This window comes from Chiloscyllium plagiosum, unplaced genomic scaffold, assembly GCF_037043375.1.
Source record: "Chiloscyllium plagiosum isolate Xiang-an unplaced genomic scaffold, Cpla_swu_hap1 HiC_scaffold_28, whole genome shotgun sequence".
NCBI classification, from domain to species: domain Eukaryota; kingdom Metazoa; phylum Chordata; class Chondrichthyes; order Orectolobiformes; family Hemiscylliidae; genus Chiloscyllium; species Chiloscyllium plagiosum.
In genome coordinates, this window is record NW_028270166.1 from 56,544,386 (window position 1) to 56,572,030 (window position 27,645).

General features: G+C 42.4%; 2 long non-coding RNA genes across 2 annotated transcripts in view; one reads left to right on the top strand and one right to left on the bottom strand.

The window, feature by feature from the left end:
- LOC122547330 (uncharacterized) overlaps positions 1–27,645 on the top strand; it is a 147,674-nt gene that overhangs the window by 15,419 nt on the left and 104,610 nt on the right. The window lies entirely within an intron of this gene.
- On the bottom strand, positions 18,498–22,539 carry LOC148142770 (uncharacterized). The gene is made up of 2 exons (XR_015751887.1): positions 21,406–22,539; positions 18,498–18,880 (listed from the first exon to the last, which is right to left on the bottom strand). It is a non-coding gene; the product is annotated as an uncharacterized LOC148142770 (long non-coding RNA).

Genomic DNA, 27,645 nt, shown 5'->3' on the forward strand with positions numbered 1-27,645 from the left:
ACATTGCTGTGGCCTGAGACGCGTCAATCCTGCGTGGAAATAATCCTGTGACGTGTATATGATGAAGACAGTGTGTTCATTAATGCTGTGGCCGTATGGTGGTCAATACTGTGTGTGAATAATCCTGTGGACTGAGCATGGTCAATACTGTGTGGGAATAACCGTTGGGCCGAAGGATAGTCAATACTGTGTGTGTTAAATGTCCTGCTGCCCGAGGATGTTCAATTCAGTGAGTGAATAATCCTGTGGCCTGAGGATGGTCAATACAGTGTGTGAGTAATCCTTTGGCCTGTGGATTGTCAGGACTGTGTGGGAATATTCCTGTGACCTGTTAATTGGTAAAGAGAATGTGTTCATTAAACCTGTGGCCTCCGGTTGGTCAATACAGTGTGTGAATGATCTTATGTCCTTAAGATGGTCAATACTGTGTATGAATAACCCTTGACCTGAGGATGATCAATACTGTGTGTGAATAATAATATGGCCTGAGGGCAGTCAATACTATGTGTGAATAATGCTATGGGCTGTGAATCGTCAGTACTGTGTGTGTATAATCCTGTGGGCTGAGAAGGTTGAATATTGTGTGTGAATACTCCTGTGGCCTCTGTCCTGTCAACACAGTGTGTAAATAATCCTGTGGCCTGAGGCTGGTCAATAATGTGTGTGAATAATTTTGTTACCCGAGGATTGTCAATACTGTGTGTGAATAATCCTGTGGACTGTGAATGGTCAATACTGTGTGTGAGTAATCCTGTAGACGTAGAATTGTCAATACTGTGTGTGAATAATCCTGTGGCCTGAGAATGGTCAATACAGTGTGAGAATAATCCTGGTGCCTGTGGATGGTCAGTACGGTGCAGGAAAAATCCTGTGGCTTAAGGATTGTCAATACTGTGTGTGAATGATCCATGGCCTGAGCATGGTGATACTTTGTGTAAATTTTCCTCTTCCATGAGGATGGTCAATACTGTGTGGGAACAATCCTGTGACCTGTAAATGATCAAGACAGTGTGTTCATTAATCCTGTGGCCGTAGGCTGGTCAATACTGTGTGTGAATAATCGTGTAGCCTGAGGATTGTGAATTCTATGTTGGAACAATCCTGTGACCTGCAAAAGTTGAAGACTGAGTGTTCATTAATACTGTGGCCGTATGGTGGTCAATACCATGTGTGAATAATCATGTGGACTGAGAATGGTCAATACTGTGTGGGAATAACCGTTGGGCCGAAGGATAGTCAATACTGTGTGTGTTAAATATTCTGCTGCCCAAGGATATTCAATACAGTGAGGGAATAATCCTGTGGCCTGAGAATGCTCCATACATTTTTTAAAAAAATACGTTGCCTGAGGACAGCCATACTGTGTGTGAATAATCCTGTGGCTTTAGAATAGTCAATAACGTATGGGAATAATCCTGTGGCCTGTGACTCGTCAATACTGTGTAGGAATAATCCTTTGGACAGTGAATGATCAATACCATGTATGCACAATGCTCTGGCCTGTGAATTGCCAATACTGTGTGTGAACAATCCTGTAATTTGAGAATTGTCACTACTGTGAGTGAATATTCCTGTAGCCGGATGATGGTCAATACAGTGTGAAAATAATCATGTGCCCTGAGGATAGTCAATAGCGTGTGTGATTACTCCTGTGGCCTGAGAATGGGCAATACTGAGTGTGAACAATCTTGTGGCTTGAGGATGGTCAATACTGGGTGCGAATATTTCTGTAACCTGTAAATGGTCAAGACAGTGTGTTCATTAGTCCTGTGGCCATATGCTGGTCAATACTATGTGTGAATAATCCTGTGGCCTGAGGATGGTCAATACAGTGTGTGAATACTCCTGTGGTCTCAGGATGTTCAATACTGTGTGTGAACAATCCTGTGGCTTGAAGATAGTTAATATTGTGTGGAAGTAATTCTGTGACCATGTAAATGGTGAAGACAGTGTGTTCATTAATCCTGTGGCCGTTTTCCAATCAATACTGTGTGTGAATAATGCTGTGGGCTGGGAATATTGAATATTGTGTGTGAATACTAGTGTGTCCAGAGGATGGTCAGTACTGTGTCTGAATAATCCAGTGGCCTGAGGAAGTTCAATGCAGTGTGCGAATAATCCCGAGGTCTGAGGATTGTGAATACAGTGTGTGAGTAATCCTGTCGCCTGAGAATGTTCAATACTGTGTGCAAATTATCCTGTGGCCTGAGGATTGTCAATATTGTGTGTGAAAAATCCATGGCCTGAGGATGGTCAATACTGTGTGTGTGAACAATCCCATGGCTTGAGGATGGTCAATACTGTGTGGGAGTAATCCTGTGACCTGTAAATGGTCAAGACAGTGTGTTCATTAATCCTGTGGCCGGAGTCTGGTCAATACTATGTGTGAATAAAGATGTGGTCTGAGAATTGTCAATACTATGTGGGAATAATCCTGTGACTTGCAAATGTTGAAGACAGAGTGTTCATTAATCCTGTGGCCTAATGGTGGTCAATAATGTGTGTAAATAATCCTGGGAACTATGAATGCTCAATACTGTGTGGGAATAATCTTGCGGCCTGTGAATGGTCAATGCTGTGTGTGAATAATCCTGTGGCCTGATGATGGTCAATACCTTGTGAAAATAATCCTGTGGCCTGAGGATCGTCAATACTGTGTGTGAAAAATCCTGTGGCTTGAGGTAAGTCAATACTGTATATGAATAATCCTGTGTCCTGATAATGGTCAATACAGTGTGTGAATAATCCTGGGACCTGAGGATGGTCAATACTGTATATGAATAATCCATGGCCTGAGGATGGTCAATCCTGTGTGGGAACAATCCTGTGACCTGTAAATGATCAATACTGTGTGTGAATATTGCTGTGGCCTGAGAATCGTCAATACTGCGTGGAAATAATCCTGTGACGTGTAAATGATCAAGACAGTGTGTTCATTAATGATGTGGCCGAATGGTGGTCAATACTGTGTGTGAATAATCCTGTGGACTGAGAATGGTCAATACTGTTTGGGAATAACCGTTGGGCCGAAGGATAGTCAATACTGTGTGTGTTAAATATCCTGCTGCCCGAGGATGTTCAATAAAGTGAGTGAATAATCCTGTGGCCTGAGAATGGTCCATACTCTGTGGGAATAATCCTGTAGCCTGAGGACGGTCAATACAGTGTGTGAATAATCCTGTGGCCTGAGAATGGTCATTCATGTATGGGAATAATCCTGTGGCCTGAGGATGTTCAATACCTTGCGTGAATAATCCTGTGGCCTGAGTGTGGTCATATTCTGTGTGGGAAAAATCCTGTTGACTGAGGACGGTCAATACTGTGTGTGAATAATCCTGTGCCTTTGAATGGTCAAGACTCTGTGGGAATCATCCTGTGGTCTGAGGTTGGTCAATACGGTGTGTTAAAACTTGTGTTGCCTGAGGATGGTCAATACTGTGTGTGAATAGTCCTCTGGCCTGAGAATGGTCAATACTATGTGTGAAAAATGCTTTGGATTGTGAATGGTCAATACTGTGTGTGAGTAATCCTGTGGACGGAGAATGATCAATACTGTGTGTGAATTAACCTGTGGCCTGAGAATTGTGAATACTGTGTGTGAATAATCCTGTGCACTGTGAATGCTCAATAAAGTGTGTGAATAATCCTATGGCCCGTGAATCGTAAATACTGTGTGTGAATCACCCTTGGCCAATACTGTGTGTGAATAATTCTTTGGACTGTGAGTGGTCAATACACTGTGTGAATAATGCTGTGGCCTATGAATCATCAATATTGTGTGTGAATAATCCATGGCCTGAGGATGGTCAATACTATGTGTAAATAATCCTGTTCCTTGAGGATGGTCAATACTGTGTGGGAATAATCCTGTGACCTGTAAATGGTAATGACAGTGTGTTCATTAATTCTGTGGCCGTAGGCTGGGCAATACTGAGTGTGAATAATCCTGTGGCCTGAGGATTGTCAACACTATGTGGGAACAATCCTGTGACCTGCAAATGTTGAAGACAGAGTGTTCATTATTCCTGTGGCCGTGTGCTAGTCAATGCTGTGCGTGAATAATCCTGTGCTCTTTGAATGGTCAATGCTGTATGTGAATATTGCTGTGGTCTGAGGCGCGTCAATCCTGCGTGGAAATAATCCTGTGACGTGTAAATGATCAAGACTGTGTTCATTAATGCTGTGGCCGTATGGTGGTCAATACTGTGTGTGAATAATCCTGAGGACTGAGCATGGTCAATACTGTGTGGGAATAACCGTTGGGCCGAAGGATAGTCAATACTGTGTGTGTTAAATGTCTTGCTGCCCGAGGATGTTCAGTTCAGTGAGTGAATAATCCTGTGGCCTGAGGATGGTCAATGCAGTGTGTGAAAACTTATGTTGCCTGAGGACGCTCCATACTGTGTGCTGAAAATCCTGTGGAATGTGACTGGTCAATACTGTGTATCAATAATCTGTGGCCTGTGCATGTTCAATACTATTTGTCAATAAAACTGTGGCCTGTGCATGTTCAGTACTGTTTGTACTGAATAGTCAAGGCAATGTGTTTATTAATCCTGTGGCCGTATGTTCGTCAATACTGTGTGTGAATAATCCTGTGGGCTGAGAATGTTGAATATTGTGTGTGAGTACTCCAGTGGCCTCTGTACTGTTAACACAGTGTGTAATTAATCCTGTGGCCTGAGGCTGGTCAATAATGTGTGTGAATAATTCTGCTACCCGAGGATTGTCAATACTGTGTGAAAATAATCCTGCGGCCTGAGGATGGTCAATATTGTGTGTGAAAATAATCCTGTGGCCTGAAGTTTGTCAATACTGTGTGTGAAAAATGCTGGGGACTGTGAATGGTCAATACTGTGTGTGAGTAATCCTGTGGCCTGAGGATGGTCAATACTGTGTGTGAATAATCCTGTGCACTGTGATTGCTCAATACAGTGTGTAAATAATCCTATGGACTGAGGGCAGTCAATACTGTGTGTGAATAATCCTATGGCCCGTGAATCGTAAATACTGTGTGTGAATAACCCTTGGCCTAAGGATGGTCAATACTGTGTGCGAATAGCCCTTTGCCCAAGGATGGGCAATACTGTGTGTGAATGATGATGTGGCCTGTGGATGGTCAATGCTGTGTGATAATAATCATATGGGCTGTGGATGGTCAATACTATGTGTTAAAAATCTGTGGCCTGTGCATGGTCAATATTGTTTGCAAATAATACTGTGTCCTGAGGATGGTCAATACTGTGCGTGAATAACCCTTGGCCTGAGGATGGTCAATACAGTGTGTGAACAATCGTGTTGCCTGAGGTTGTTCAATAGCATTTATTAATAATCCTGTGGCCTGAGGATGGTCAATATAGTGTGAGAATAATCCTGTTGCCTAAGGATGATCAATACTGTGTAGGAAAAATCCCGTGGCTTGAGGATTGTCAATACGTTGTGTGGATAATTCATGGCCTGAGGATGGTCAATACTGTGTGTAAATAATCCTGTGACTTCAGGAAGGTCAATACTATGTGGGAATAATCCTGTGACCTGTAAATGTTGAAGACAGAGTATTCATTAATCCTGTGGCCATGTGCTAGTTAATGCTGTGTGTGAATAAACCTGTGCCCTGTGAATGGTCAATACTGTGTGTGAATATTGCTGTGGCCCGAGAATCGTCAATATTGTGTGGGAATAATCCTGTGACGTGTAAATGAACAAGACAGTGTGTGCATTAATCCTGTGGCCGTATGCTGGTCAATACTGTATCTGAATAATCCTGTTGGCTGAGAATATTGAACATTGTGTGTGAATAATCCTGTGCCCTGTGGATTGTCAGTCCTGTGTGGGAATATTCCTGTGACCTGTTAATTGGTAAAGAGAATGTGTTCATTAAACCTGTGGCCTCCGGTTGGTCAATACAGTGTGTGAATGATCTTATGTCCTTAAGATGGTCAATACTGTGTATGAATAACCCTTGACCTGAGGATCATCAATACTGTGTGTGAATAATGCTATGGGCTGTGAATCGTCAGTACTGGGTGTGTATAATCCTGTGGGCTGAGAATGTTGAATATTGTGTGTGAATACTCCTGTGGCCTCTGTACTGTCAACACAGTGTGTAAATAATCCTGTGGCCTGAGGCTGGTCAATAATGTGTGTGAATAATTTTGCTACCCGAGGATTGTCAATACTGTGTGTGAATAATCCTGTGGACTGTGAATGGTCAATACTGTGTGTGAGTAATTCTGCAGACGTAGAATTGTCAATACTGTGTGTGAATAATCCTGTGGCCTGAGAATGGTCAATACTGTGTAGGAAAAATCCTGTGGCTGTGTGTCAATACTGTGTGTGAATGATCCATGGCCTGAGCATGGTGATACTTTGTGTAAATTTTCCTCTTCCATGAGGATGGTCAGTACTGTGTGGGAATATTCCTGTGACCTGTAAATGATCAAGACAGTGTGTTCATTAATCTTGTGGCCGTAGGCTGGTCAATACTGTGTGTGAATAATCATGTAGCCTGAGGATTGTGAATTCTAAGTTGGAACAATCCTGTGACCTGCAAAAGTTGAAGACTGAGTGTTCATTAATCCTGTGGCCGTGTGCTAGTCAGTAATGTGTGTGAATAATCCTGTGCCCTGTGAATGGTCAATACTGTGTGTGAACATTGCTTTGGCCTGAGAATCGTTAACACTGCGTGGAAATAATCATGTGATGTGTAAATGATTAAGACAGTGCGTTCATTAATACTGTGGCCGTATGGTGGTCAATACTGTGTGTGAATAATCATGTGGACTGAGAATGTTCAATACTGTGTGGGAATAACCATTGGGCCGAAGGATAGTCAATACTGTGTGTGTTAAATATCCTGCTGCCCGAGGATGTTCAATACAGTGAGTGAATAATCCTGTGGCCTGAGAATGGTCATACAATGTGTGAAAAATTACGTTGCCTGAGGACAGCCATACTGTGTGTGAATAATCCTGTGGCCTTCAAATAGTTAATAATGTATGGGAATAATTCTGTGGCCTGTGAATCGTCAATACTGTGTGTGAATAATCCTTTGGACAGTGAATGATCAATACCATGTATGCATAATGCTCTGGCCTGTGAATCGCCAATGTGTGTGAACAATCCTGTAATTTGGGAATTGTCACTACTGTGAGTGAATATTCCTGAAGCCTGATGATGGTCAATACAGTGTGAAAATAATCATGTGCCCTGAGGATAGTCAATAGCATGTGTGACTAATCCTGTGTCCTGAGAATGGGCAATACTGCGTGTGAACAATCCTGTGGCCTGAGGATGGACAAAACTGAGTATGAACAATCCTGTGGCTTGAGGATGGTCAATACTGGGTGTGATTATTTCTGTGACCTGTAAATGGTCAAGACAGTGTGTTCATTAATCCTGTGGCCGTATGCTCGTCAATACTATGTGTGAATAATCCTGTGGCCTGAGGATGTTCAATACTGTGTGTGAATAATCCTGTTACCTGAGAATGGTCAATACTGTGTGGGAATAATCCTGTGGCCTGAGAATGGTCACTACAGTGTGTGAATACACCTGTGGTCTCAGGATGTTCAATACTGTGTGTGAACAATCCTGTGGCTTGAAGATAGTCAATTTTGTGTGGAAGTAATTCTGTGACCATGTAAATGGTTAAGACACTGTGTTCATTAATCCTGTGGCAGTGTTCCAATCAATACTGTGTGTGAATAATGCTGTGGGCTGGGAATATTGAATATTGTATGTGAATACTCGTGTGTCCTGAGGATGGTCAGTACTGTGTGTGAATAATCCAGTGGCCTGAGGATGGTCAATGCTGTGTGCGAATAATCCTGTGGCCTGAGGATTGTGAATACAGTGTGTGAGTAATCCTGCGGTCTGTATACTGTCAATACTATGTGTAAATAATGCAGTGGCCAGAGGATGTTCAATACAGTGTGTGAATAATCCTGTGGCCTGAGGATTGTCAATATTGTGTGTGAAAAATCCATGGCCTGAGGATGGTCAATACTGTGTGTGTGTGTGAATAATCCCGTGGTTTGAGGATGGTCAAAACTGTGTGGGAATAATCCTGTGCCCTGTGAATGGTCAATACTGTGCGGGAATAATCCTGTGACGTGTAAATGCCCAAGACAGTGTGTTCATTAATACTGTGGCCGTATGGTGGTCAATAATGTGTGCGAATAATCCTGTGAACTGAGAATGTTCAATACGGTGTGTGAATAATCTAGAGGCTTGAGGATTGTCAATACTTTGTGTGAATAATCCTGTTGCCTGAGGACGGTCCATACTGTGTGTGAATAATCCTGTGGCTTTAGAATGGTTAATAATGTATGGGAATAATCCTGTTGGCCTGAAAATGGTCAATGCTGTGAGTTAATAATCATGTGGCCTGAGAGTAGTCAATAAAGTGTGGGAATAATCCAGTGGCCTAAGAATAGTCAATACTGTGTGTGAATAAGGCTGTGGCCTGTGGATGGTCAATATTGTGTGTGAATAAACCTGTGGCCTGTGACGGTCAATGCTGTGTGTGAATTATCCTTGGACAGTGAATGGTCAATACCACGTGTGAATAACCCTTGGCCTGAGGATGGTCAATACTGTGTGTGAATAACCCTTGGCCTGAGGATGTTCAATACTGTGTAGGAATAATCCTGTGTCTTGAGGATTGTCAATACTGTGTGTGACTAATCCATGGCCTGAGGATGGTCAATACTGTGTGTGAATTAACCTGTGGCCTGAGAATTGTGAATACAGTGTGGGAATAATCCTGTGCACTTTGAATGCTCTATACTGTGTGTGAATAATCCTGTGTACTGAGGGCAGTCAGTATTGTGTCGGAATAATCCAATGGCCCGTGAATCGTAAATACTGTATGTGAATAACCCTTAGCCTAAGGATGGTCAATTCTGTGTGGGAATAATCCTTTGGACTGTGAATGGTCAATACACTGTGTGCATAATCCCGCAGCCTGAGGATGGTCAATAATGTGTTTGAATAATCCTGTGGCCTGTGAATTGTCAATACTGTGTGTCAATAGCCTCTTGCCTAAGGATAGGCGATACTGTGTGAATAATAATGTGGCCTGTGCATGGTCAATGCTGTGTGATGATAATCCTGTGGGCTGTGGATGGTCAATACTATGTGTTAATAATCTGTGACCTGTGCAATGTCAATATTGTTTGCAAATAATACTGTGGCCTGTGAATGGTCAAGACTGTGTGTGAACAATCTTGTAATTTGAGAATGGTCAATACTGTGTGTGAATAATCCTGTTGCCTGAGGATGATCAGTACTGTGTAGGAATAATCCTGTGCCTTGAGGGTTATCAATACTGTGTATGAATAATCCATGGCCTGAGGATGGTCAAACCTGTGTGGGAATAATCCTGTGACCTGTAAATGGTCAAGACAGTGTGTTCATTAATTCTGTGGCTGTAGGCTGGTCAATATTGAGTGTGAATAATCATGCGGCCTGAGGATTGTCAATACTGTATGGGAACAATCCTGTGACCTGTAAATGATCAAGACAAAGTGTTCATTAATCCTGTGCCGTGTGCTAGTCAATACTGTGTGTGAATAATCCTGTGCCCTGTGAATGATCAATACTGTGTGTGAATATTGCTGTGGACTGAGAATGGTGAATACTGTGTGGGAATAACCGTTGGGCCAAAGGATAGTCAATACTGTGTGTGTTAAATATCCTGCTGCCCGAGGATGTTCAATACAGTGAGTGAATAGTCCGGTGGCCTGAGTATGGTCCATACTCTGTGGGAATAATCCTGTAGCCTGAGGATGGTCAATACAGTGTGTGAATAATCCTGTGGCCTGAGAATGGTCATTCATGTATGGGAATAATCCTGTGGCCTGAGAATGGTCAATGCTGTGTGGGAATAATCCTGTGGCCTGAGAATGGTCAATGCTGTTTGGGAATAATCATGTGGCCTGAGGATGTTCAATACCTTGTGTGAATAATCCTGTGGCCTGAGTGTGGTCATATTCTGTGTGGGGAAAATCCTGTTAACTGAGGACAGTCAATACTGTGTGTGAATAATCCTATGGCCCGTGAATCGTAAATACTGTGTGTGAATAGCCCTTTGCCTAAGGATGGGCAATACTGTGTGTGAATAATGATGTGGCCTGTGGATGGTCAATGCTGTGTGATAATAATCATCTGGGCTGTGGATGGTCAATACTATGTGTTAAAAATCTGTGGCCTGTGCATGGTCAATATTGTTTGCAAATAATACTGCGTCCCGAGGATGGTCAATACTGTGCGTGAATAACCCTTGGCCTGAGGATGGTCAATACAGTGTGTGAATAATCGTGTTGCCTGAGGTTGTTCAATAGCATTTATTAATAATCCTGTGGCCTGAGAATGGTCAATATAGTGTGAGAATAATCCTGTTGCCTAAGGATGATCAATACTGTGTAGGAAAAATCCCTTGGCTTGAGGATTGTCAATACGTTGTGTGGATAATTCATGGCCTGAGGATGGTCATGTGTTGCTGGAAAAGCGCAGCAGGTCAGGCAGCATCTAGGGAACAGGAGAATCAACGTTTCGGGCATTAGCCCTTCTTCAGGATTCCTGAAGAAGGGCTAATGCCCGAAACGTCGATTCTCCTGTTCCCTTGATGCTGCCTGATCTGCTGCGCTTTTCCAGCAACACATTTCCATCTCTGATCTCCAGCATCTGCAGACCTCACTTTCTCCTGAGGATGGTCAATACTGTGTGTAAATAATCCTGTGACTTCAGGAGGGTCAATACTATGTGGGAATAATCCTGTGACCTGTAAATGTTGAAGACAGAGTATTCATTAACCCTGTGGCCATGTGCTAGTCAATGCTGTGTGTGAATAAACCTGTGCCCTGTGAATCATCAATACTGTGTTTGACTAATCCTTGGACTGCATATGTATAATACTATGTGTGAACAATCCTGTGGACTGTGAATGGTCAATAGTGTGTCAGAGTAATCCTGAACTTGAGGATGTTCAATACTATGTGTGAATAATCTTGTGCCGTGTGGATTGTCAGTACTGTGTGGAAATATTCCTGCGACCTGTTAATTGGTAAAGAGAATGTGAGCTGTGGCCTCCGGTTGGTCAATACAGTGTGTGAATGATCTTATGGTCTTCGGATGGTCAATACTGTGTATGAATAACCCTTGACCTGAGGATGGTCAATACTGTGTGAGAATAATCCTGTGGATGGAGGATGGTGAATAATAATGGGGCCTGAGGGCAGTTAATTCGGTGTGTGAATAATGCTATGGGCTGTGAATTGTCAGTACTGTGTGTGTATAACCCTTTGCCAAAGGATGGTCAATACTGTGAGTGAATAATAATGTGGGCTGTGGATGGTTAATGCTGTGTGATCGTAATCATGTGGCCTGAGGCTGGTCAATAATGTGTGTGAATAATTTTGCTACCCAAGGATTGTCAATACTGTGTATGAATAATCCTGTGGACTGTGAATGGTCAGTACTGTGTGTGAGTAATCCTGTAGACCTAGAATTGTCAATACTGTGTGTGAATAATTCTGTGGCCTGAGAATGGTCAACACAGTGTGAGAATAATCCTGGTGCCTGTGGATGGTCAATACTGTGTGTTAATAATCTGTGAGCTGTGCAATGTCAATATTTGCAAATAATACTGTGGCCTGTGAATGGTCAAGACTGTGTGTGAACAATCTTGTGATTTGAGAATGGTCAATACTGCGTGTGAACAATCCTGCGGCCTGTGAATCATCAATACTGTGTGTGAATAATCCTGTGGCCTGAGGGCAGTCAATACTGTGTGTAAATAATACTATGGCCTGTGAATCGTAAATACTGTGTGTGAATAACCATTGGCCTAAGGATGGTCAATACTGTTGTGAATAATCCTTTGGACTGTAAATGGTCAATGCACTGTGTGAATAATCCTGCGGCCTGTGGATGGTCAATGCAGTGTGATAATAATCCTGTAGCCTGTGAATGTTCAATGGTGTGTGTGCATATTGCTGTCGACTGTGAATGGTCAATACTCTGTGTGAATAATCCTATGGTTTTAGGATGGTAAATACTGTGTATGAACAATCCTGTGGCCGGAGGATGGTCAAAACTGTGCGTGAACAATCCCGTGGCTTGAGGATAGTCAATACTGTGTGAGAATAATCATGTACCCTGTGAATGGTCAAGACAGTGTGTTCGTTAATCCTGTGTCTGTATGTTGAATATTGTGTGCGAGTACTCGTGTGGCCTGAGGATGGTCATTACAGTGTGTGAATAACCCTGTGGCCTGAGGATGTTCAATACTGTGTAGGAATAATCCTGTGGCTTGAGGATTGTCAATATACTGTGTGCATAATCCCGCAGCCTGAGGATGGTCAATAATGTGTTTGAATAATCCTGTGGCTTGTGAATTGTCAATACTGTGTGTCAATAGCCCCTTGCCGAAGGATAGGCGATACTGCGTGAATAATAATGTGGCCTTTGGATGGTCAGTGCTGTGTGATAATAATCCTGTGGGCTGTGGATGGTCAATACTATGTGTTAATAATCTGTGACCTGTGCAATGTCAATATTGTTTGCAAATAATACTGTGGCCTGTGAATGGTCAAGACTGTGTGTGAACAATCTTGTGATTTGAGAATGGTCAATACTGTGTGTGAATAAACCTGTGCCCTGTGAACGGTCAATACAGTGTGTGAATAAACCTGTGGCCTGAAGTTAGTCAATACTGTGTGTGAATAATCCTCTGGCCTGTGAATCATCAATACTGTGTTTGATTAATCCTTGGACTGAGTATGAACAATACTATGTGTGAACAATCCTGTGGACTGTGAATGGTCAATGGTGTGTCAGAGTAATCCTGAACTTGAGCATGTTCAATACTGTGTGTGAATAATCCTGTGCCCTGTGGATTGTCAGTACTGTGTGGGAATATTCCTGAGACCTGTTAATTGGTAAAGAGAATGTGTTCATTAAACCTGTGGCCTCCGGTTGGTCAATACAGTGTGTGAATGATCTTATGTCCTGAAGATGGTCAATACTGTGTATGAATAACCCTTGACCTGAGGATGATCAGTACTGTGTGTGAAAAATGCTATGGGCTGTGAATCGTCAGTACTGTGTGTGTATAATCCTGTGGACTGAGAATGTTGAATATTGTGTGTGAATACTCCTGTGGCCTCTGTACTGTCAACACAGTGTGTAAATAATCCTGTGGCCTGAGGTTGTTCAATACTGTGTGTTAATAATGCTGAGACCTATGAATGGGCAATACTGTGTGTGAATAATCCTGTGGACTGTGAATGGTCAATACTGTGTGTGAGTAATCCTGCAGACGTAGAATTGTCAATACTGTGTGTGAATAATCCTGTGGCCTGAGAATGGTCAATACTGTGTAGGAAAAATCCTGTGGCTTGAGGATTGTCAATACTGTGTGTGAATGATCCATGGCCTGAGCATGGTGATACTTTGTGTAAATTTTCCTCTTCCATGAGGATGGTCAGTACTGTGTGGGAATAATCCTGTGACCTGTAAATGATCAAGACAGTGTGTTCATTAATCCTGTGGCCGTAGGCTGGTCAATACTGTGTGTGAATAATCATGTAGCCTGAGGATTGTGAATTCTATGTTGGAACAATCCTGTGACCTGCAAAAGTTGAAGACTGAGTGTTCATTAATCCTGTGGCCGTGTGCTAGTCAGTAATGTGTGTGAATAATCCTGTGCCCTGTGAATGGTCAATACTGGGTGTGAACACTGCTGTGGCCTGAGAATCGTTAATACTGTGTGGAAATAATCATGTGATGTGTAAATGATTAAGACAGTGCATTCATTAATACTGTGGCCGTATGGTGGTCAATACTGTGTGTGAATAATCATGTGGACTGAGAATGGTCAATACTGTGTGGGAATAACCGTTGGGCCGAAGGATAGTCAACACTGTGTGTGTGAAATATCCTGCTGCCCGAGGATGTTCAATACAGTGTGTGAATACTCCTGTGGCCTGAGAATGGTCAATACAGTGTGTGAATACTCCTGTGTATTGAACTCCACGCAGTTGTCCGAGGCTGGAATCAAACCTGGGTCCCTGGTGCTGTGAGGCAGCAGTGCTAACCACTGTATCACCATGCTGCTAAATGCCACCATGCTGCTATATAGCTATTGTGCCACTATATTCGCTGTAAGCTGTATAATTCTTTATCGCAGAAGGCTGCTGAAACTGGCTCTTTAAATATATACAGATGTTCAATACTGTGTGTGAACAATCCTGTGGCTTGAAGATAGTCAATATTGTGTGGAAGTAATTCTGTGACCATGTAAATGGTTAAGACAGTGTGTTCATTAATCCTGTGGCAGTGTTCCGATCAATACTGTGTGTGAATAATGCTGTGGCTGGGAATATTGAATATTGTATGTGAATAGTCGTGTGTCCTGAGGGTGGTCAGTACTGTGTGTGAATAATCCAGCGGCCTGAGGATGTTCAATGCAGTGTGCGAATAATCCTGAGGTCTGAGGATTGTGAATACAGTGTGTGAGTAATCCTGTGGCCTGAGAATGTTCAATACTGTGTGCGAATTATCCTGTGGCCTGAGGATTGTGAATACAGTGTCTGAGGAATCCTGTGGCCTGTGAATTGTGAATACTGTGTGTGAGTAATCCTGCGGTCTGTATACTGTCAATACTATGTGTAAATAATGCAGTGGCCAGAGGATGTTCAATACAGAGTGTGAATAATCCTGTGGCCTGAGGATTGTCAATATTGTGTGTGAAAAATCCATGGCCTGAGGATGGTCAATAGTGTGTGTGTGTGTGTGTGTGAATAATCCCGTGGTTTGAGGATGGTCAAAACTGTGTGGGAATGATCATGTGACCTGTAAATGGTCAAGACAGTGTGTTCATTAATCCTGTGGCCGTAGGCTGGTCAATACAATGTGTGAATAATGATGTGGTCTGAGAATTGTCAATACTGTGTGGGAATAATCCTGTGACTTTCAAATGTTGAAGACACAGTGTTCATTAATCCTGTGGCCATGTGCTAGTCAATACTGTGTGTGAATAATCCTGTGCCCTGTGAATGGTCAATACTGTATGGGAATAATCCTGTGACGTGTAAATGGCCAAGACAGTGTGTTCATTAATACTGTGGCCGTATGGTGGTCAATAATGTGTGCGAATATTCCTGTGAACTGAGAATGTTCAATACAGTGTGTGAATAATTTAGAGGCTTGAGGATTGTCAATACTTTGTGTGAATAATCCTGTTGCCTGAGGACGGTCCATACTGTGTGTGAATAATCCTGTGGCTTTAGAATGGTTAATAATGTATGGGAATAATCCTGTTGGCCTGAAAATGGTCAATGCTGTGAGTTAATAATCATGTGGCCTGAGAGTAGTCAATAAAGTGTGGGAATAATCCAGTGGCCTAAGAATAGTCAATACTGTGTGTGAATAAGGCTGTGGCCTGTGGATGGTCAATATTGTGTGTGAATAAACCTGTGGCCTGTGACGGTCAATGTTGTGTGTGAATTATCCTTGGACAGTGAATGGTCAACACCACGTGTGAATAACCCTTGGCCTGAGGATGGTCAATACTGTGTGTGAGCAATCCCTGTGGCCTGAGAATGGTCAAAACTATGTGCCATTAATCCTGTTGACTAGGGTATTCAATGCGCTGTGTGAATAATCCTGTGGTCTGTTAACAGTCTATGCTGAATAATGCTGTGGACTGTGAATGGCGGATACTGTGTGCGAATAATCCTGCGGCACGAGGCTGGTCAATAGTATTTGTGAACAATCCTGTGGCCTGAGGATGGCCAACAATCTGTGGGAATTATCCCGTGGACTGAGGACGGTCAGTTCTGTTTGGGAATAATCCTTTGGTCTGAGGAAGGTCAAAACTGTGTGAGAATAATCCTGTGCACGATTGTGAGAAACAAAAGCTCTCTCACTTTAATAATTTCAGTCCGAGACTTATTTCTGATCAGCCATTTATTTGTACACCTATAGATGGGTGCTTTGTCTAATTACCAGGTAAGGTAATGACAAAATGCACACTATATCCAAAAAACCCTCGCAATTTATACCATATGTTTTCCTTATTCCATTGTCTGTTCCCTGCTTCGCTTACGTCACTCATTTCCTTAAGACTTATCCCACAACTTCTGTTTATCCTGTCTTGTCCGTGACAAACTCTTATCTCTGACTCCCATAAGGGTGTTTGACGTCAGTCTATTGTAGATTATTGATTAGGCATATCTTTTCTTCTATCATTTCCATCCAGAGGCCACTTTGACCTCTTTAGTTAGGGTTTGTTCCTGTGTCTCTGTACAAGCGAGGAGAATAGATGTTTTCCTGTTTGCCCATATATCCACCATTGTTCTGTATTCATGTCTCATGCTAACATATCCTTTCTTTTTGCTGAATATGTATTTTCTCATTCCTGTTCTGTATCAGAATTTATACTTGCAGAAATAACATTAAATCATTTATATCCCACAATTTCCCCTTTTTCTTTTCATTACTATCTGTTATCTTCTGCATTTTTGTCTCCTTTTTTTTTACCATTGTTCCCAAAATTCGCAAGCATCATTTCAGAGATTTCATCCATCTTAGTCTCACTCATTTCCTTATTATTTAGTTGATAAAGTTCCTCTGTCTGATTCCCCTCAGGGGCATTCGTTTCACCAAGGCTGTTTCAATCAGCCTCTGGGTGAGTCCTCGTATACAGGGTATGACACAACAGCCAATGGCCACCAATACCCCGACGACTACTATCAGGGAAGTAAGGATAGAAACCACCACCCCTTTTCTCTGCTAAAATCATATCAAGGGCTATTCTGTTTTTCCATGCCATCCAACTTGTCGCATCAAGCTGTTCTGATATTCCTTTAACCGCCTCTCTTGTATAATTTATAAATCGCTGTTGATTATAAAAAATGTAATTTATCCAGTCTACATTTTTATTAATTGTTACCCACCAAAAGAGAGCTGACTCAAAGCCTGCTGCAATCTGGTTACGAGCTTTGAATTCAGGTACTCCCCTGGGGACTCCTACCGAATCAAGACAAATCCTGTCATCAAAAGAAGTATCTAACAGTAATCTCTTACCCCTTCCCTTTTTCCCTACTATCTTTTCCTTCTCAAATGCCAAGGTAAATGGAATTGCCAATTGTACAATTGCGCATATCCCTTTCCAATCCGGAGGTAGGGTGGGTCTCAATATTTTTCCTCCACAGTACCACCACAGATCCGCTCGGGGAACCTTTAATGCTGAGTAGTTCCCTCCCTTCTCCGTTTCGGTAACATTCTTAATCTCTGTACATAATTTCAGCTCCCCCAAATGTCTCGACCGACACGTACCTCGCCTGTGCACACATGACGTGTGATTTCCAACTGCGGCGGAAAATGTGGGGGGATCTTTTGCATCTTTCTCCTCCAAGGGAGGGAACATCAGAGATAGGGAGATACAATTCCTATCATTCCATGCAGTCTCATCCTGGTACAGGGCTATCATACATTTCATGCCCTTCCTGTCTCGCTTCCACCTGGGCCACTGGCCTACCGGAGGCACATGCATAGTAATTGCTTTTGTTCAGACTTTTTACAGTATACTTTACCCATTCAACCCAGGCATTTGCATCCCCGTACCCAGTTTCTATCTTGATGGTCTGTTTCAAATCCTTTACCTCTATAATTTTGACTACTGTAGAATCATTGGGAGGGGTGAAAGGTTGTATCTCATTACCCAGTAATTCTACCCATTTTTCCCTGTCCTATGCTAATTCGAAAACAACAGCCCAAAAACTCCTTCCTATTAGCTTTCATTTCAATCCCAAATGTTTCATTTAATTGTACCTCATAAGTGCCACCTCCCAAAACTGCTTTGTGCCATGTGGTTTTTCTTATCGTTAAATATATGGGGTTACACTTTTTATCGGGACAATCGGTGCTGGTCGAAAGGGGGCCCGGTGTATTGTGACAAGACCATTATACCAGGTACCATCCCCGAGGCCATCCCCATAGGACTTAAGATGTATCTCTGAGTTGCGGTATTGTCTCTGATTAGCTACATTCCCACAATTTACTAAGCTACATCTATCAGTGTCTATTACTTGTGGATTATCAGACTCGGGAACCATTAATAATACATATGAAAATGATATGTCACAAAATCCTAATACCAAGAGGGCACGGTGGCACAGTGGTTAGCACTGCTGCTTCACAGCGCCAGAGACCCGGGTTCAGTTCCCGCCTCAGGCGACTGACTGTGTGGAGTTTGCACGTTCTCCCCGTGTCTGCGTGGGTTTCCTCCGGGTGCTCCGGTTTCCTCCCACAGTCCAAAGATGTGCAGGGTCAGGTGAATTGGCCATACTAAAAAATTGCCCGTAGTGTTAGGTAAGGGGTAAATGTAGGGGTATGGGGTGGGTTTCGCTTCGGCGGGTCGGTGTGGACTTGTTGGGCCGAAGGGCCTGTTTCCACACTGTAATCTAATCTAATCTAAACTCTAAGCATTCCCAGTATTCTGATCATTATGCTAAAACACAAAAAGGCTTAATATACAATCTTACAGAAATAATCCCGCGCTCGCGTCGCCACTGTATAGTCAATTACTCAAAGTCTCTTTAGTCTGAGTTTCAGCGGGTCTTGCGTTGATTCGGCTGTCCAGACTTCTTCCTCAACTGGAGGGTCCACTGGCCCTTTGATCCGAGTATAATGAGTCCAGCCTTTCTCCGCTGTCCTTATTGCCGTTTCGGTAGTCAAAAGAGCCTGATACGGCCCTTCCCAGTCTGGCTGCAGCTTAGTCTCTGTCCATGATTTTAAGACTCAATCTCCTGGCCGGATGGGATGAACAGCAAATTCAAGGGGCGGAGTCTGTGCCAATAGACCCTGTTTTCTGAGGAAAGATAAAGAGGAGGACAAGCCCAGTATATACTTCTTTAAAAACAAATCTTTAGTTTCAGGAATTGGCAATTCTCCCTGCGTTCCCAAATAAGGTAATTCAAATAAAATTTCATAGGGGGATAGTCCCAAATCTTTCCTCCGCCAAGGGACAAGCCCAAAAGGCATCCTTTAAATCTATCACACTAAACCATCTGTAATCATGAGGGATCTTACTTAATAACGTGTAGGGGTTTGGCACCACTGGGTGTCTGACCTGTACTATTCGATTTAATGTTCTCAAATCCTGCACCAATCGATAAGTTCCATCAGATTTCCGCACTGGTAGAATTGGGGTATTATAAGGAGACATACATGGCTCCAACAAACCATCTCTAATCAGTCCCTCAATTACTGGCTGCAGTCCCCGTTTACCTTCTATGGAAATAGGATATTGTCGTTCACAGACAACGTCCCCTTTCCGTTTTAAATTTATTAAAAGGGGAGGGATCTGTAGTTTTCCACGATTCCCTTCTCTCGCCCATACTATAGGGTCTATCTCTCTCTCTGCATCCTCTGTCAATATTGCCAGTTGTACAACTAATTCTTTTTCCTGAATTTCAATCTCCAGTCCTAAAAGGATAATTAGGTCTCTCCCCAGTAAGTTACTTCCTATATCAGGGATATACAGCAGTTCCCCTGTAACCCTACCTTTAGGACCTTCTATCATCATAGGTTCAAATACTGGAACAGTAAATCCTTCCCCTTTCACCCCCGAAACAGTAATTGACCGTGTTAACATTTCTACTTTCTTTGGTTTAAAATTCAGCGATGACCGTGCTGCCCCGTATCTACTAGGGAGATTATCTCCTCCCTACACGGTCCCACCTTCAAGTTTATCAAGGGTTCCTGGTGGGCCCCTGAGGGCAGGAACCCCTGACACCCCTATTCTTCATCATAATTCATAAGCGGAATTGCCTTTTCTTCCCTTTATAGATCAGGATACTCCCGCTTAAAATGCCCTATCTTTCCACAATAATAGCATCCTGCCTGTAGCGACTTCCATCTCTGCCCCTGTCGCTCAAACCCTCTATCAAATGTTCCCCCTTGTCCTCTCCCTCTTTACAAACACTTTCTGTGCCTCTCTCAACAATTCATCTAATGGTTTTTCACTCCATCCTTCTATCTTCTGTATCTTTCTCTGTATGTCTGGCCATGCTCTTGTCACAAAATGTACTTTCAAAAGACCCTGTGCCACTGGGTCCTCAGGGTTCATTCCAGAGTAGTTCCGCATTGAGTCCCTCAATCTTTGCAAGAAAGCTGAGGGAGTCTCATCTTTCTCCTGTCTAATTTCAAAGGCTTTAATCAAATTCTGTGACTTCGGACTGCCTCTCTTATTCCTTTTAGAATCAGGTCTTTCAATTCCCTCATTTCTTCTCTATGCTCCGGGTTTTGGTTTTCCCACTGGGGGTCTCTGAGGGGAAACTTCACCTCTCCCTGTCCAGCATCCCCATCTTCAATCGGGTGTTCCCTGTCCCATATTTTAATGGCAGTTCCTCGTACAAGTGCCCTTTCCTCCCCAGTAAATAATACATTCAAAATAGACATTAATTCAGCCCAGGTATACAGACTGGGCCCCAAAAATTGATCAATTTGTTCAGACAACCCCACCGGATCCTCAACCAGGACCTCCATTTCCTTTTTAAATGTTCTGACCTCCCCACTGGTGAGGGGGGCACTTACAAACCCAATCTCTTTGTCCCCTATGGGTACCTCCCAAAGGGGATAAGTCGTTACGTTTTTCCCCTTTTTCTTTTTTTTTTAAAGAAATATTGCAATATTTCTAGCTCCCCATAACTTCAAACGCCAATTCATCAATTCATGCTTGACTAACCTTCAAAGCCTGTTCCTAACTTATAAATATATTTATATATATTTACGTTCATTTCTTCAGTATTTAATAGTTAAAATGCAAAATGCATACAGTTCCCAATTTTGCAATTCACTGTAATTACCCAGTTTTAGTCCTTTAATTTAGATCCAGAATTAGTTTCCTTAAATAGTCCTGACCAATCATTGCTCAATTACAATACTATAGGTCGTAAAATAATCAGAGCTTGCCTTAAAAGAATTTGTCTACTCAAGTTTTTTTTTAAAAAAAACTTCTAATGCATGAACAATGGCTGAATCCAAGGTCACAGATATTAACCATAGAATTTTGCTTTTACTACAATCCAATGTTGAACTGAAACTTCAACTGTCCTCCATAAATCGCTGTTATGTAAAGATAAAAGAGATTAGTTAGAAACTGATAGTAAGGCAGTCATGATCTGTAAAAAGAACAGGAGTTATCATTCCTTTTTTTTTCTTCATAATCACAATAGAATCCTTAACCTTAAAAGAAATCATGTTAAGTTTCCATAACAAAATCAGATTCAAAACAGTCCTGGAACACAAGCTCCAGGGAATAAAACACAACCATTCAATCACCAACAAACAAATGTTCACTCAAACCAAATCACAAAGGGTTAAACTTCCTACCAGCTGTACAGCTCTTTACATTCTCTCTCTGTCTCTCGCACATTGATGTATAAATTCAGATATTCACAAACCCAGTCTTCGTCCGATCTGTACTTTGGCCAGAAGACAGCGGGACGAAGAATGGAGTCCTTAGTCCATACAAAGCAACAATATTTAATCATCTTTCTCCCTTGTACAAGTATTATTTTGCCAATTTCCACAACATCCTGCCCAAAGGACTTTCCGGAGGAATGTTGTAAGGGACCCCGCCTCCATTTCCATTGCCGTGTCCTTACTTTGTTTCCCCGGAGGCTTTTTTCTTACCCAAAGCGCAAGCCATATTGAGTTCCTTCGTTAGTCCCTTATTAACTACTAAAACTCAATCCCGGCCACCAAGGCAATACTTAAAAGTCAATTTTCTTACCTTGGTCTGTGCACAGAGTTGCCTGGCCCCTTTTGTCACCGTATTTTCTATCGAGCTCCTATCACTGTCTGATTCAGATGTCTCTCTTATAGGATTCACATCAGTCACCCAAGGGAGCAGACCAAACCGGGACACGAGACCGCTCCTCAATGGGGAACGGGACGCGTCTTCCCAGTGTCCAAGGCCAGCCACTCCCCCCGGTGATGGAAGAAAATCCCGGACACGAGCCCCCAATTGTGAGAAACAAAAGCTCACTCACTTTAATAATTTCAGTCCGCGACTTATTTCTGATCAGCCATTTATTTGTACACCTATAGATGGGTGCTTTGTCTAATTACCTAGTAAGGTAATGACAAAATGCACACTATATCCAAAAAACCCTCGCAATTTATACCATATGTTTTCCTTATTCCATTGTCTGTTCCCTGCTTCGCTTACGTCACTCATTTCCTTAAGACTTATCCCACAACTTCTGTTTATCCTGTCTTGTCCGTGACAAACTCTTATCTCTGACTCCCATAAGGGTGTTTGACGTCAGTCTATTGTAGATTATTGATTAGGCATATCTTTTCTTCTATCAGCATCTATTTCCATCCAGAGGCCACTTTGACCTCTTTAATTAGGGTTTGTTCCTGTGTCTCTGTACAAGCGAGGAGAATAGATGTTTTCCTGTTTGCCCATATATCCACCATTGTTCTGTATTCATGTCTCATGCTAACATATCCTTTCTTTTTGCTGAATATGTATTTTCACATTCCTGTTCTGTATCAGAATTTATACTTGCAGAAATAACATTAATTCATTTATATCCCACAACGATGAATGCTGAATACTGTGTGTGAATAACCCTTGGACGGTCATTACTGTGTGTGAACAATCCTGTGACCTGAGGGTAGTGAGTACTGTCTGTGAATAATCCTGCAGCCTGAGGGTGATCAATACACTGTGTGAACAATCCTGTGGCCTGAGAATGGTCAAAACTGTGTATGAATGAAACTGAGACCTGTAAATGGTCAAGACAGTGTGTTCATTAATCCTGTGGCCTAATGGTGGTCAATACTGTGAGTATTCCTGTGACCTGAGAATGTTTAATTTTTTTTTGAGTATCCCTGTGTACTGAGGATGGTCAATAATGTGTGTAAATAATCCTGGGAACTATGAATGCTCAATACTGTGTGGGAATAATCTTGTGGCCTGAGAATGGTCAATGCTGTGTGTGAATAATCCTGTGGCCTGATGATGGTCAATACGTTATGTGAATAATTATGTTGCGTGAGGATGGTCAGTACAGTGTGTGAGTAATCCTGTGGCCTGATGATGGTCAATACTTTATAAAAATAATCCTGTGCCTTGAGGATCGTCAATACTGTGTGTGAAAAATCCTGTGGTTTGAGTTAAGTCAATATTGTATACGAATAATCCTGTGTCCTGATAATGGTCAATACCCTGTGTGAATAATCCTGGTACCTGAGGATGGTCAATAATGTGTGTCACTAATCCTGTGGCCTGTGAATCGTCAATACTGTGTGTGAATAATCCTCCGGCCTGTGAAGTGTCAATATGGTGTGTGAATAATCCTGTGGCATGAGGATGGTCATAACAGTGTGTTCATTACTCCTGGGTCTGTAGGCTGGTCAATACTGTGTGAATTACCCTTGGCCTGAGGATGGTCAATACTTTGTGTAAATAATCCTGTGACCTGTAAACTGACAAGGCAGTAGGTTCAAAAATCCTGTGGAAGTAGGTTGGTCAATACAGTGTGTGAATAATCCTGTGGACTGTGGATTGTCAATACTGTGTTTAAATAATCGTGGGAACTCTGACTGCTCAATATTGTTTATGAATACTCCTGTGGCCTGAGGTTTATGAATACTCCTGTGGCCTGAGGTTGGTCAATACTTTGAGTGAATAATCTTGTGGCTGGAGGCTGGTCAATAATGTGTGAAAATAATCCTGTGGCCTGCGGAATGTCAATACTGTGTGTGAATAATCCTGTGGTAGTAGGGTGTTCTATACTATATGTGAATAATTCTTTGCGTGGGGATGGTCAATATTGCGTGTGAATAATCCTGGTCCCTGAGGATGTTCAGTAATGTGTGCTACTAATCCGGTGGTTTGAGGATGTTCAATACAGTGTGTGAATAATCCTTTTGACAGTGAATGGTTAGTTCCATGTGTGATTAATCCTGTTGCCTGAGGTTGTTCAATACTGTGTGTGTGAATAATGCTGTGGCCTGAGTATGGTCAATACTGCGTGTGAATAATCCTGTGGCCTGAGGATGGTCAATACTGCATGTGAATAATCCTGTTGCCTGAGTTGATGAATACTCTGTGAACTACTCCTGTTGCCTGTGGATGGTCAATACTGTGTGAGAATAATCCTTTGGACAGTGATTGGTCAATACCATGTGTGATTAATCCTGTAGCCCGATGATTGTCAATTCCATGTGAAAATAATCTTGTGGCTTGAGGATGGTTCAATACCGTGTGTGAATAATTGTGTTGCATCAGGATGGTCAGTACTGTGTGAGAATAATCCTGTTGCCTGAGGATGGTCAATAATGTGTGTCACTAAACCTGTAGAATACTGAGTGCGAATAATGCTGCGGTCTGAGGATGGAGAATACTTGTGTGAATAATTCTGTGGACTGTGGATTATCAATACCGTGTTTAAATAATCCTGGGAACTATGAATGCTCAATACTGTTTACGAATACTCCTGTGGCCTGAGGTTGGTCAATACTGTGAGTGAATAATCTTGTGGCTGGAGGCTGGTCAATAATGTGTGAAAATGATCCCGTGGCCTGCGGACTGTCAACACTGTGTGTGAATAATCCTGTGGCATTAGGGTGGTCTATACTGTGTGTGAATAATTCTTTGCGTGAGGATGGTCAATATTGCGTGTGAATAATCCTGTTGCCTGAGGATGTTCAATAATGTGTGCCACTAATCCGGTGACTTGAGATGGTCAATACAGAGTGTGAATCATCCTGTGCCTTTAAAGTGACAAGGCAGTGGATTCAAAAATCCTGTGGCCGTAGACTGGTCAATACAGTGTGTGAATAATTCTGAGGCCTGAGGATGTACAATACCATGTGTGAATAATCCTCTGGCCTGTGAATCATCAATACTGTGTGTGAATAACTCTTGGCCTGAGGATGGTCAATACTGTGTGTGAAAAATCCTGTGGACTGAGGATGGTCATTTCTGTTTGTTAATAATACTATGACCTGAGGATGGTCAATACTGTGTGTGAATAATCCTGTGCACTGTGACTGCTCAATACTCTGTAAATAAACCTGTGGCCTGAGAGTAGTCAATAAAGTGTGGGAATAATCCAGTGGCCTAAGGATAGTCAATACTGTGTGTGAATGGTCAATACTGTGTGTTAATAATCTGTGGCCTGTGGATGGTCAATACTGTTGTGAATAATCTTGTGGCCGGAGGCTGGTTAATACAGTGTGTGAATAATCTTGTGATCTGATGATGGTCAATACTGAATAATCCTGTGCCCTGAGGATAATCAGTATTGTGTGTGAATAAACCTGTGGCCTGTGACAGTCAATGCTGTGTGTGAATAACCCTTGGCCTGAGGGTGGTCAAAACTGTGTGCGAATAATCCTGTGGCCTGTGGATGGACGAAACAAAGTGTTGAATAATCCTGTGCACTGTGAATGCTCAATACTGTATGTGAATAGTCCTGTGGCCTGAACTTGGTCAATACTGTGTGTGAATAATCCTGTGGCCTGTAAATCGTCAACACTGTGTGTGAATAAACCTTTGCCTCAGGATGGTCAATACTGAGTGTGAATAATTCTGTGTACTGTGACCGCTCAATACTCTGCGTGAATAAACATGTGGCCTGAGTGTAGTCAATACTGTGTGGGAATAATCCCGTGGCCTGAGGATAGTCAATTCTGTGCGGGAATAAGGCTGTGGCCATTGAATGGTCACCACTGTGTGTTAATAATCTGTGGCCTGTGCATAGTCAATACTGTTTGTTAATAAAACTGCATCCTGTGAATGGTTAATACTGTGTGTGAATAATCCTGTGTCCTGAGGGTAGTCAATACTGTGTGTGGGTAATCCTGTGACCTGTAAATGTTCAAGACAGTGTGTTCAAAAATCCTGTGGCCGTAGGCTGGTCAATACAGTGTGTGAGAAATCCTGTGACCCGAGGATGGTCAATATTGTGTGTGGATAATCCTGTTGCTTGAGGATGTTCAATAATGTGTGTGACTAATCCGGTGGCCTGATGATGGTCAATGCTGTGTGCTAATAAGACTGTGCCCTGAAAATAGTCAATACTGTGTGGGAATAATCCTGTGCCTTGAGGATATTCAATACTGTGTGTGGATACTCCTGTGGCCTGAGGATGGTCAATGCAGTGTGTGAATAATCCTGTTGCCTGAGGTTGTTCAATACTGTGTGTTAATAATCCTGAGACCTATGAATGGGCAATACTGTGTGTGAGTAATAATGTGGCCTGTGGATGGTCAATGCTGTGTGTTAATAATCTGTGGTCTCTGCATGGTCATTTCTGTTTGTTAATTATACTGTGGCCTGTGCATGGTCAATACAGAGTATGAATAATCCTGTGCGCTGTGCATGCTCAAAACTGTGTGAATAATCCTGTGACCTGAGGGTTGTCAATCCTATCTGTGAATAATCCTATGTCCTGAGGACGGTCAGTACAGTGTGTGAATTATCCTCTGGCCTGTAATTCGTAAATGCTCCTGTGGGCTGAGGATGGCCAGTACTGTGTGTGAATAATCCTATGGCCTGAGGATGGTCAATAGTGTGTATGAAAAATCCTGTGGCCACTGATGTGGTGGTTTTGGATGAGCAGCTGGTTGATCCCCTCCCTCCAATTTCCCTCCCTGTCTCTGTAAACCCCTCCAACAGCAGCAATCCGTACTGGCTTTGTAACACCGTTCAGGTCCTGGCCACTCTCTGTAACACTCTCACCACCCCCAGCACCTTCATCTCTCTCTGTTCCTGTCACGTCATTAAACCCTGACAATGATTCACATTCTACCTGCCCTCCTCCTGCGAGCAGACCCTTTGCGATTCCTTTAAAACTTACTCTTAAAGCACGCTCTCACATCTGGGTTTTAAGCACGTTTTGCTGATCTTGTTTGCCTCATAATCTAATATGATCCATTTTGTCCTGAGTGAGGGACAGGAGTGAGTTTCTTGTTGAGGTTTTGTCTGTTTCGATGGAATGTACTTTTTTTGAGTGACTCACATTGTTCCTTCTAATGTTTCCACTGTTCATTTACAGATACATGTTCCAGTCTGTTTAGCCTGTTTACCTTGGTCACTTCTCCTGTCAAATTTACGCAATTGGCTATTTTTGTTTTTCATTGTAATTTGTCCTTTCTGTGATTCACTCTAAAACTTTATATTTCTTTAAACTGCACTTTATCACAATTTCCCAGAGGATCTCTCCAGGTGACATTACTCATTCACGAAGTTTCATCACACAACCATCGATCTGACATTGTGCAACTGGCTAGGGACATAACTATGTGTTATTCAAAGAAACACTGAAAAAAAATTATCTGTACTCCCCTTCCACTATCACTGTTGTCAGTGTGATTGTCCCAGATTATGCGAATATTGAAGTTTCCCAAAATTATCACAATATCTTTGTTAAAAAATTCCAATTAATTCCTGTTTAATGCAGTGATGTGCAATGAAATGCTGTTCGGTGGCTAAAAATGTTCTACTTATTCTGTCCTTGGCAAGTAGTAGCCAGAATTTACATTCCGACTCTACTTCATGATCTGCGGCCAAATGCTTTCTCTGTAATGCCATTGTTATCCATTATAGTT